This window comes from Hemitrygon akajei, unplaced genomic scaffold, assembly GCF_048418815.1.
Source record: "Hemitrygon akajei unplaced genomic scaffold, sHemAka1.3 Scf000108, whole genome shotgun sequence".
Lineage (NCBI taxonomy): Eukaryota > Metazoa > Chordata > Chondrichthyes > Myliobatiformes > Dasyatidae > Hemitrygon > Hemitrygon akajei.
The window spans coordinates 2,001,565-2,013,770 of NW_027331994.1; the positions used below are offsets into that span (position 1 = coordinate 2,001,565).

At 42.4% G+C, this 12,206-nt stretch overlaps 1 protein-coding gene across 1 annotated transcript in view; it reads right to left on the reverse strand.

Annotated features, from left to right (window-relative positions):
- Positions 1-8,176, reverse strand: part of LOC140723293 (NACHT, LRR and PYD domains-containing protein 3-like) — a 43,314-nt gene extending 35,138 nt beyond the window's left edge. The window contains exon 1 of the mRNA XM_073037890.1: positions 8,056-8,176. The gene's annotated coding sequence lies outside the window, so the exon portion shown is untranslated. The remainder of the gene's footprint in view (positions 1-8,055) is intronic.
- Positions 8,177-12,206: the final 4,030 nt, after the last annotated feature.

Sequence of the window (12,206 nt, forward strand, 5' to 3'; positions counted from 1 at the left end):
TGTAGCCCAGGTCAATTAGCAGCCACTTTCCCCGTCGTGTAACGGGAACAAAATGTTTTAAATATAAAATTGAAAATATAGCACTGGAAACTCAGTGCAGGAGATTTCATTTTGTTTCTTTTGATGCAGAAACGATGACTAACTGCAAGATGTTTGACCCCCAGAACAGAATCGCATAAATACAATCCCTACAATTTTCTTCATTCCATCCTGGACAGTAAATGCTGAAAACATCCTCGTATCTGAGGCCACTCTCTCTCCGCTGAGAGTCAGCAACCAGAGAGCGATAAACGTGTTCAACACTCTCTGCAGCTCTGGTGAGCTGTTGCCTTGGTGACGGAGGAAGTGGCTCGCAAAGACAACCGAGCGGGGAAATAACAAACACAGTGTGACACGTTCTCGGTTTCATTGTGACAAAGATGAACTGAACATTCATCCATTTTGTAATGGTGATACTGAAATTCCAGCGGTTGTTTTTACCCCTTGGAGGTGCATTCAGTAAATCTCAATGTGGTTCCAGCTCTACAGAGCTCTCAGCAGTGCAGACGCTGGTCCAAAATAAATCGCAGTGTTGTATACGACCTATAAGTTAGATATAATATAAATTAGATATGGCCCTAGTGGCTAAAGGGATGGAGAGAAAGCAAGTACAGGGTTCTGAGTTGGATGATCAGCCATGATCATACTGAATGGCGATGCAGGCTCAAAGGGCCGAAGGGCCTACTCCTGCACCTATAAGCGCACAGTGAGAACTGCCAAGTGCATCATTGGAGCCTCCCTGCCCTCTATTGTGGACCTGTACTTTTCCAGGTTGAAGAAGAGGGCGGGGAACATCATAAAGGACTCCTCCCATCCTGCGCACGGACTGTTTGATCTGCTTCCATCTGGTAGCCACTTCAGATCCCTCCAGACTAAGACTAATAGGCACTGGAGAAGTTTTTTCCCTACTGCGGTCACTTTGCTGAACAGTTAACTGCCGGTTAACAGTCAGCTAACTATTACTTGGATTGCACTACCTGTATGTATAATCTATATTTTCATTTATATTTATCATTATTATTATTGTTATGAGCAGAGAGACAACATCTGACAGAAGTAAATTCCTTGTATGTGCATAGGTACTTGGCGATTAAAGTCTGATTCTGATTCTGATTCTGATTTTCTATGCTTTCTACGACCTGTCTGCAATAAATGTCGATTATGTGTAGAAGTTTCAATTGAGATTCACAGAGCCATTACAGCACAGACACAGGGTTGTTAAAGTCCATTCAGTCCGTGCCATGTTCGGTGTGGTTCCGTCCCCCTGCACCCAGACCATAGCCCTCGATACCTCCCTCATCCATGTACCTCCCCAAACATCTCTGAAATACCACAATCGGACCTTCATCTCTTACATCTGCTGGGAACTTGTTCCGCATTCGCTCCACCCTCTGAGTGAAGTAGTTCTCCCTCAGATTACCCTTAAATGTGTCACTTTTTGCCGTAAATCCATGATTTTACCCAACCTGAGGGGGAAATGACTAACTGCATTCACCCTATTTATACCATCATAGATTTCTATATTTCAAGCAGGGCTTCCCCACCTAGGGTCCTGGACCCTTCCTCTAAATGTAGGGGCAAATGGCATAGAAAAGTTGGAATCCTGCTAGGATACCCCATCATTCCCCTGTATTCCAGGTAATCGAGTTCTAACCTGTTCAACCTATCACTATAATTATTTCCTGAAATACTAGCAATGTCCGTGTAATTTTCCCTGCACTCTTTCACGCTTATCGACATCTTTCCTCCAAGTAGCTGGCCAGAACTGCACTCAATTCTGTTTTTTTTTTGTTTTGGATTCCCGGTGTCTTTTACAACTTTAGCATTAATGTCCAGGCCCCTCTTCATAATAGCCTGCGTTATAATGGTCAATATGTCCTAAACTCTCTTTACAACGCTGGTGTTACTTTAAAGGAATTGTAGATCTGTAACACCCACGGCAGGACAATCGGGCTCAAAACAGTTATTTTCACCAAACAGTAAGCCTGATTAACAGCTCTACTCACTAACCCACCCTCCGCACCCCACCCATTACTGGTTTAACATTTCCTGACAGTTCTAGGCACTCCTCTGCCTAAAGTCACTTTATGGACAGACAATCAATGTGATTCTCCGTAGGTCCAGGCTTTCCTGTGCCTAATGTCACTTTACGGACATAGAATCAATGTCAGTCTCATATATCCAGACAATCCTGTGCCTAACGTCACTTTATGGACATACAATCAATCTCACAGACCAGAGTATTATGCAATATTGCAAAGGGAGAATGGCTGAATCAAAAAATGCAATGAAGTGGAAGGCCATATTAACAACAGCAAAGAAATGCACCAGAAAATTTAAGGAAATTACTGGTATTAAGAAAACCTCCTCTACAGGATGCCTAGAATCAGCAGATGGACCCATCCTAACGGATAAAGTATGTGAGAGGTGGATTCAGTATGTAGAGCAGCTTTTTGAGATAATAGAGGGAACCCCCATATATAAAACACCCTAATTCTGGCCCTCTTATTACCGAAGAAGAAATAACTAAAGCAATGAAAAGCATGAAACAAGGTAAAACCACTGGACCTGATGGAATTTCAGTGGAAATGATACAAGCCCTAGAAGATCTGGGAGTAGATATTCTTTTTGAAGAGTATAATGGCATTTATGAGTCTGGTGTATTGCCTGGCGATCTCTTGAAATCAGTATTTATAACTCTGCCTAAAATTCCTGGAACTATTGACTGCGAAAATTATAGAACAATCAGTCTTATGAGTCACATAACAAAGATTTTGTTGAGAATTGTTCTGAGTCAAATTAAAAACAATTTAAGTCCAGAAAATTCTGAACTGTAATATGGATTTATTGAGGATAGAGGAACGAGGAATGCAATTTTCATACTACTAATGCTTTCAGAAAGGGCAATTGAATATCAAAATGATGTATTTTTATGTTTTATTGATTTCACTAAAGCATTCGACAAAGTGCAACATGAAAAATTATTTCAACTTCTCATTTAACTAAACATTGACGGAAGGGACAAATAACCGCTTCAAAATTCATATTGTAATCAATCGGTGGCGGTAAAAGATGATGATAATATAAGCAGTTGGACTAAAATTCAAAGGGAAGTTAGACAGAGATGCGTTGCTTCACAGAAATTATTTAATATCTATACTGAAATGATTCTCAGAGAAACAGAAGACCTAGATGGGATAAAAATTGGAGATGTTTCCATCAACAATATAAGATATGCAGACGATACCACTCTAATAGCAAGTGCTGCAGAAGACCTACAAATTCTCCTGGACAAAGTAGTACAAACAAGTGCAGATTTTGGTCTAACCATTAACTGTAAAAAAAATAAGTATGTGGTAATATCAAAAGAGCAGGATACACCCAACTGCAAGTTGCCCGTCAGTAACAAAAGAGATTGAACAAAAGACCAGCGTTAATTACCTTGGTAGCTTTATATCACAAGATGCTAGAAGTAAAGTAGAAATAAAAAGAGTTGCCATTACCAAAACCAACTTCTAAAAAATGAAACCCATTTTTACCAACAGACACATTTCTATGACAACAAGCCTCAGGCTACTAAAATGTTACATCTGGTCAATCTTGCTGTGTGCTTCCGAAATGTGGACTATAACATCAGAACTCCAAAGAAACATAGAAGCAACAGAAATGTGTTTTTTAGAAGAATGTTGAAAATATCACATAGAGACAGGGTAGCTAACGAGACAGTACTCCAATGTACCCACACCAAAAGATCTTTAATGAGAACATTAAATGAGAGGGAACTTCAATTCCCGGGGCATGTCATCAGAAAGGGAGAAATAGGATGTCTTACAATGCAAGGCCGTATGCCTGGGAAACGCGGAAGAGGAAGGCAAAGAAGAACATATATGGACAGCGTGAAAGAACTAACAGATCTAAGTGTGCCAGATATCATTGACGCTGTGAGGGATCATTGGATGTGGAGAGCCATGATCGCCCAAGCGTGTAACGCGCAAGTCACATGCAGAAGAAGAATCAATGTCAGTCTCTCATGTCCAGACACCCCTTTGATTAATGTCACTTTATGGACATACAATCAATCTTTTTAAACTGTCATACTTCATGTATTGTGTTTTGTTTATTATTGTGGTCTCCATCATTTTGTTTTTTTCTTCTGTCCTGAGTAACAATTATTTTGTTCTCCTTTACACTTGTGACTGGAATGACATTAAACAATCTTGAATCTTGAAACCTGGGTAAAATACCACGACCAATCACATTATCTATGTTCCCTCTTGATTTCATGAACTCCTATAATGTCACCCTCATTCTCCTCTGCAATGAAGATCCAGCTCGGCCAAAAGCTTCCTATGACTCGGCCCTGTAGTCCAGGCAACATCTTCAGCAATCTCTTCTGCACCCTCTCCAGCTTGATAATATATTTACTACAGTAGGGTGAACACTACGGGACATAATACTCTGTGTAGCCATGTAAATTCAGATACAAATCAATGGCATGAATAATAAGTTACAGAGGTCTCAACACTGACACTCACATCCCACTCGTCACAGGCCTCCATTCGCTAGAACCATCTGCATTCAACCCCTCTCCTTCTTGTTCTCGAGTCCGGTGTGAATCCACCTCGCCAGCTCCCTGTGAATCCCACGTGACCGAACCTCCCCGATCAGCTGCCATGCGGGAACTTGTTACAGACTTTACCAAAGTTCAGATGAACAACATCACTGCCCAACTTCACCTAACGCCCTAGTTCATTCTTTTTTTAAAAAACTTTTTTTATTGAGTTTTCAAATGATTACAGAAAGGAAAAAATATATACCCTTCCCCCTCCCCTTAGCCCCTCCCCCTAACATCCCTATAGAAAAAAAAGAAAAAAAATGTAAGAAAGAGTGCCTGGATATCGGAAGATCCCCACATGCTCCACGGAGTTCGTAATAACTTTAGTATATATGTTTCTTTCTTCCCCCAAATACCCAATTATTTTATCTTCGGAGCACCTATATATTTAATCCTGTCTTTTGTAAACAAGGGCGCCAAATTTTCAAAAATGTTTCATATTTATCTCTTAAATTATAAGTAATTTTTTCAAGTGGAATACAGCTGGAAATTTCATTCTTCCAACGATCTATACTTAAGTATGAATCCGAGTTCCAAGTAACTGCAATAGCCTTTTTGGCTACTGCCAGTGCAATTTTTATGAATTCTTTCTGATATTTATTCAATTTGGGTTTCGGTTTTATACCGTCAATATCGCCGAATAAAAATAATATCGGGTTATGTGCAAGTTTTGTTCCAATAATTTGTTCCAGTAAAACTCTTAAATTTGTCCAAAAAGGTTGAATTTTAGAACAAGAACAAGTAGAATGTAAAAAAGTACCAATTTCTTGGTTACATCGGAAACACTGATCAGATAAAATTGGGTTTAATTTATTTATTTTTGTGGTGTAATATATAATTGATGTAAAAAATTATATTGCACTAATCTTAACCGGACATTTATTGTATTTGTCATACTATCAAAACATAGTCTTGACCAAGTTGTTTCTTCAATTTTAATATTCAAGTCACTTTCTCATGTTTGTCTTGACTTACGGACTCCTTGTTTAATTGCCTGTTTTTGAATCAAGCTATACATACAAGAAATAATTTTTTTAGTTTTTCCTTTTTGTATTAAAGTTTCTATTTCATTAGATTTCGGCAATAACATTGTTTGATCTAATTTTTCTCTTAAATAAGCCCTTAGTTGGAAGTAACAAAAAAGAGTGTTGTTTGATACTTCATATTTATTCTTTAATTGATCAAATGACATTAATATACCTCCTTCAAAACAATCTCCTATATATCTAATCCCTTTTTGAAACCAATTATATAAAAGTTGATTATCCATTGTAAAAGGAATAAGTCTATTTTGAATTAAAGATCTTTGCTAATAAAGATTTCTTTGTCTCATCATCAACATTTATCTTATTCCATAAGTCAATCAAATGTTTTAATATAGGAGATTCTTTCTTTTCCCGTATCCATTTAGATTCCCATTTATATATAAAATCTTCTGGTGTATTTTCTCCTATTTTATCTAGTTCTATTCTAATCCATGCCGGTCTATCTTTCTCAAAAAAAGATGCAATGCGCCCTAGTTCATTCTTAACTAATCTCCAAAATACTTGACAGATATGATATCCTATTGGACAGTGTAGACGGTGATTTCCCCATAACCAATGCCCGACCGCCCGGGATTTCAGCTTCACTGCAGACTGAGAAAATTACGATCACAGCTGCAGAATTACCAACCTGGACTGAAGCCCGTATACTGTCAGTTCCATATCATCAGAGACACCAACCCAATATTATCACCCATACAAAGACGCCTTGGTGCCGGCAATTTGCCGTGGAGTTCCTGCCATTTCTGATTCACAAACTAAAGTGGAATTGGAAGCTAATGACCCTCTGCCGGGGCCGGTGCTCAGGCCGGTTTCCCGGTCTGAAAAGAGGTTACACTTCAGCCTAACCCCAGCAGCGAAACCGAGCACATTTGATCACAATCTTCCTGCTGTGTGGGATCTTGCCCAGCACAGCTGGCTGCCATGTTTCCTGCAGTGTAGCAGGAACGAAATGTAAAATTATAAAGTAGAAAATGCTGGGAGCTCAGTACATCAGACTACATCTCTGAAAGGACAAATGGTGGAAGACCCAGTTCCAGAACCGAGACTGTCCAAGATGCTGCCGATCTGCTGAGCGTCTCCAGTATTTTCTCCTCCTTACTTTAAATTTCCTGCAACTGTAGTATTTTCTCCCTCTTCATTTTAATGCACAGATAGTAACTGATTGCCACCCTGAACTGTAAATGCCACCCCACCCCTAACAATTTGTTAATTCTGAATTCATACTGACCCTGGTGTAGTGCATCCCATACAGCCAATGCTCACAGCATCCTTTCCTCCCACTATCACTCTGTTACATTTGTTCCCGAGGCCACTGTCTCTACACTGAGAGGCGGTGACCACAGAGCGATAAAAACTGCAACACTTGCTGCAGCTCTGATGGGCCGTTACCCTGGAAACAGAGAAAATGGCTCACCGAAAATAACCGAGAAAGGAAATAACAAACTGAACATCAGATGCTATGAGTCCCATTATGACAAAGATTAACACTGCAGCCATTTTGTAACGGTGAATCAAAAATTGAAATGGTTGCTTTTACCCTGCCACGTGTTGTGTCCAACTAAACCTTTGGTATTCCTAGCGAACAATAACTAACTAACTAATTAACTAACTAGCTAACTAACTAAATAAATAAACAAACAAACAAATAAATAAAGAGAAAGGTGCAAATACAAAACTTCACAAGGAAGACAAAGTTTAGAAGAGAGATTGCTGAAATATATCATTGCGGCATTGGGATACAGGCTGAGCAAACATGAACAAGACTTAACTCTCGCATTAATAGGGCCAGACATCGGGAAACACTGTCAGCATTTCGGCAAGTCGTAGCAATGGAAAGAAGATGGAATTTAACTTCCTAGTCCCCCAAGCGGACGTGAGAGATCTGGATCTCACTGTCCTGTCTGAACGGGGAAAGATGAAACTACTCATACACGTGGAGGAGTCTCCCGAGGGTGCGATTACTCTGCTTAACCCTCGAGTCTGCAAGAACACAACAGGCTGAACGGCCGCTTCCAGTGTGCTGGAAATATGTAAAACAATTATCGACCCCAGGCGTCGATCCAGGTGAAGTTTGGATCCGATACCGGGCCGGGTGATGGAGGTAAAGTTCACCAGGTACGTCTTAATGGATGGGTTCAGTCTCGGCTTCACCAACTCATCCCGTTCCTGGGACCAGAACACCAGGGGCTGAGCGGCGGCTCATCTCAGGCGGTTCGGTGTGAAGGTCCCATAACCCGGACCGACCATGACAGGTTGTGTCCAGGAAGCGGGACGAGGCCGCCAGTTCGAGGAAGTTAACGGGACTCTCTGCACAACATCAGGTTTCCCTCCCCTGGGATCGGCTTCAGTACTCACCGATGGGAAATCGTCGGTCGCGTTCACCCCGAGTGACCCGCCACAATATTGACCGATGGGAACTTGATCAATTTGCCCCGCAGACAGCGATCAGTCCACCGGCTCCACGCCAACGATCCACTTCAACAGAGAACGGAAATAAAACCCCGCCCATCCGGAGACTGTGAGAGCGGGGGCGGGGCCTCGGAAGCGTAAACAGCGGATGCTGCTGATCTGCGTTTGAAATGGGAGCGAGAAACTTGTCGGGTGGAGGGTCTCCCGTCTGAACCGATGACTCTGCTCCTCGCCCCTCACACACTGCCCGACTCACCGCATTTTAACCATACCTATAACGCATTTTACACGTTATTTCATATTTACACCAGCTACATTTTTTATTTTGCCATCGGTACCTTTGGCGTCCCCATCGCTCCACCTCTCGGATCTCGGAGTTACGGGTTCGATTCCCATCCCGATCCGATACAAAAGTCAGACCCGAAAAGGTTTCATTCAAATCACTTCTATCTTTATAAGTAATAATATTATTCACATTCCTCCAGCCTCACTGGACAGGATCACTGAAACATCAAGTGAGAAACAGCAGGAGAAAGCCATTCAGCCCCTCTAACCATCAACAAGATGGAACCTGCTCTCCCATTTCAGCCACATGTTTCTGCCCGATCCTCATTTCCTCAATCCCCTCGGTCCCCACACATCTGCCGCCCTCTGTTTTAAGTGAAGACGATCAGTGAAACTTCGTCGTCCTCCAGGAATCAGTGTGGTAAATCTCTAAACCATGTACTCTATAACCTTTTTGTTAATACTCCATGGAATTAAATTCCATTTCTGCAGCCCCGTGTTGCCCACCACTCACCTCCCACCCTCTGTCACTATTTTCATTTTCCCACCTCCCCCTCACCTGGATCCACCTCTCACTCCCCAGTTCTTGCCCCATCCCCACCCCTCACCTCTTTTCTCTGACTATTTCCCGTCCACTCTCAGTCCAGAGGGAGGGTCTCGGCCTGAAGTGTTGAGGGTCCATTTCCCTCCACAGATGCTGCCCGACCCACTGAGTTCCTTTGGTCTGTGTAACCCGTGTTAGTATGGCGAGCGGGATTTTACACCATATTCCAGGTACAATCTCAACAAAACCCAAATAATTGTTACGGTATTTATCATACTTAAACAGTAGAAAGCTTGCAAAGGCTGGAAATCCAAGGCAACACACAGAGAATGCTGGAGGAACTCAGCACAACAGGCAGTATCTATGGAGAAGAGTAAATAGTCCACATTTTGGACCACGAGCCTTTTTCCTTACTGAGGGATGGGGGGGGGGCGGGCGGTGGAGAAGTGATCTGAATATAAAGGTCGGGGAAGGGAAAATGGCGAACTGGAAGCTGATAGGTGATAGGTGAAGTCAAGTCATGAGCGGGTCAAGGGCAGGAGATGAAAGAATTGGAGCATTGTCAATAGGACAAAGGGAAAGAGGAGACCCGGGGGGAAGTAATAGGCTGGTGAGCAGAAATGAAAGTTCAGAGTGGGGAATAGAGAAGGGGGTGGGGGGATTTGTTTAGTGGAAGGAGAATTCAATATCCATTCAATCAAGTTGGAGGGTACCCGGATGGAATATAAGGTGTTGCTCCTCCACCCTCTGGGTGGTCTCATCTTGGCACAAGAGGAGGCCATTGATCGAGACGTCGGAATGGGAATCAGAATTGAAATGTTTGGCCACTGCGAAGATCCCCCTTGTGGCAGATGATAAGGAGATGATCAACATAACGGTCTCCCAATTGATGGCGGGTCTCACCAATGTAAAGGAGGCCGCATCGGGAGCACCGGACACAATAGATGACCTCAGTAGATTCGCAGTGAAGTGTTGCCTCACCTGGAAGGACTGTTTTGTGTCTCTGAATGGAGGTGACGGAGGTGAGGGAGGTACGGTTAGGTGTAGCACTTAGGCCGTATGCAGGGATAAGTATCTGGAGGAAAATTAGTGAGGAGGGATGAATGAACAAGGGGATTGTGGAGGGAGTGATCCCTGTTGACCTTGTTTGTGACATCCTAAACAGATTTGTATCAATGCAATCCCTACATTCATTAGTTATCTCTCTATTGCAACTTAAATATCATATATTCCATACAGTGGATGCTCAAGGCATCCGGGCCTCCACACCGGCTCCTGAGACAACTGAGGGGCGGTGACCAGAGAGCGATAAAAATGTTCAACACTCTGTAGCTCTGCTGGGCTGTTACCCTGGTGATGGAGGAAGTGGCTCAGCAGAACTAACTGAAAATAGGAAATAAGGAACAAACTCACATGCTCTGAGTTTCATTGTGACAAAGATGAATGCTGAGCTCTCAGCCATTTTGTAATGGGGAAACTAAAATTCTAATGGCTGTTTTAACCCTGTCTCGAGGTGCCTCCATTAAATCTGTTAGTAGTTTAATCTCTACAGAACTTACAGCAGTGCCGAAGCTGTTACAAACTCAAAACACATTGTTGGATTCGAAATGTCTGTTCCAAATGTTAAATATAGGATATTTACAAAGGGCCTCACACAATGCATTGTGGTGATAACCATTAAGGGTCCTTATTTATTTAATTAAGTAGTTAAAATGCCATTATATTCTTGTGCCTGCAATTAACCTATAACTACGATCAACACTAGGTATTCATACAGGTGATATTCAGGTCCTGTTACTGGCCAGAAGTATGGAAGATAATGTCCCTATATACAACTGAATACATTGAGAGTGTGATCTCAGATCCTAGACTCCTCTCCTGTTTAAAACATCTTGTCCTATCACTATATCCAGCACTCAGGATTTCATTGACATTTCTGTTCCCAGAGTCACCACCCCTCCATTGAGAACAGGCCCAGAGACACAAAATGCCCGTCATACATAAAACTTTTCATTCCATAATCACCCTTGTGAAATTTGTAAACAACAACTGTAATGAGCACATTTCCACGAATTGGTGCAGGATAATTTATTGAGAGAAACTTTGCTTTCCTTACTGCCCTGTTAACGGTCACAAGATATCTCCCGATGTTCAGTGTGCCAATCTATGCATGGAGCCGAAAGAGATGGGAGAGATTTTCAACAAATTCTGTGTGCCTGTGTTTCCTTGGGAGACAGGAAGAGACAGTGGAAATGACGAAAGCCGGCCAGATCATGGATTGTGCACGGATTACACAACAGGTGCTTGCTGTCTTGAGGTAAATTAGGATGGATAAATCCCCATGAATAGGGTAGAGGCTGCAGGAGCCCTGCCGGACACGGATGTTGCTGGTATTTAAGGAGTAGAGTTACAGGGGTCGGTTGAACAGGTTAGAAATTGATTCCCTGAAACACAGGAGAATGAGGGGAGATACTAGCAGGGGTTCCCAAATATTTTTTTTGTCATGGACCCCTACCATTAACCGGAAGGTTTGTGGGCCACAGGTTGGGAACCCCGGCTAGAGGTAAAGACAACTATGATGGTAGAAATAGGGTGAATGCAGGTAGGGTTTTGCCCCTCATGTTCAGTGTGGTCATGGGTTTGGGGCAAAGAGTGAAATATTAAACGTGAATCGGAGTAGGAACAATCTCACTCAGAGGGTGACATGAATGCGGATGCAGGTTTCAAATGCAAATAGGAGAAGTTTGTATGGGTGCATGGATGAGGGAGGTGTTCAGGGATATGGTCTGGGTGCATGTGGATGGGATCAGGCAGAGGAAGGCACAGTCTAGATGGGCCGAAAGCCCTGTTTCGGTACTGTGAAATGGCGAATTTAAATTGAATGTCCTACACAAGTCTATTTACCAGGAGACTAAATCATTCCAACTTAATGTTCGAGAATCCTGCAAGCTCAAGGAACACTCTACAGATAAAGAATATCAGTGGAGAGGAACAAAGTTAATGCTCCAACCCCCTACGTCGGAATGGTTTCAAACATTTTCTGATTTGATTTCAAATCAAATCAACTTGACTGTTTCTTTAATTTCCAGCTGCTCACAGACGGACGACAGTGAGTGGGGATTTCCAAACACGGAGAGAATACTGAACCCAGGGTAGATAAACAAGAATGCAAACACTGAACAGTTCGTTCCAGACACTCACTCGTTCTGTGTCTTGAGATTACCCCTCAGGCCTCTCTGGCCTCTCCGCTCCATTGTATCTGTGCTCT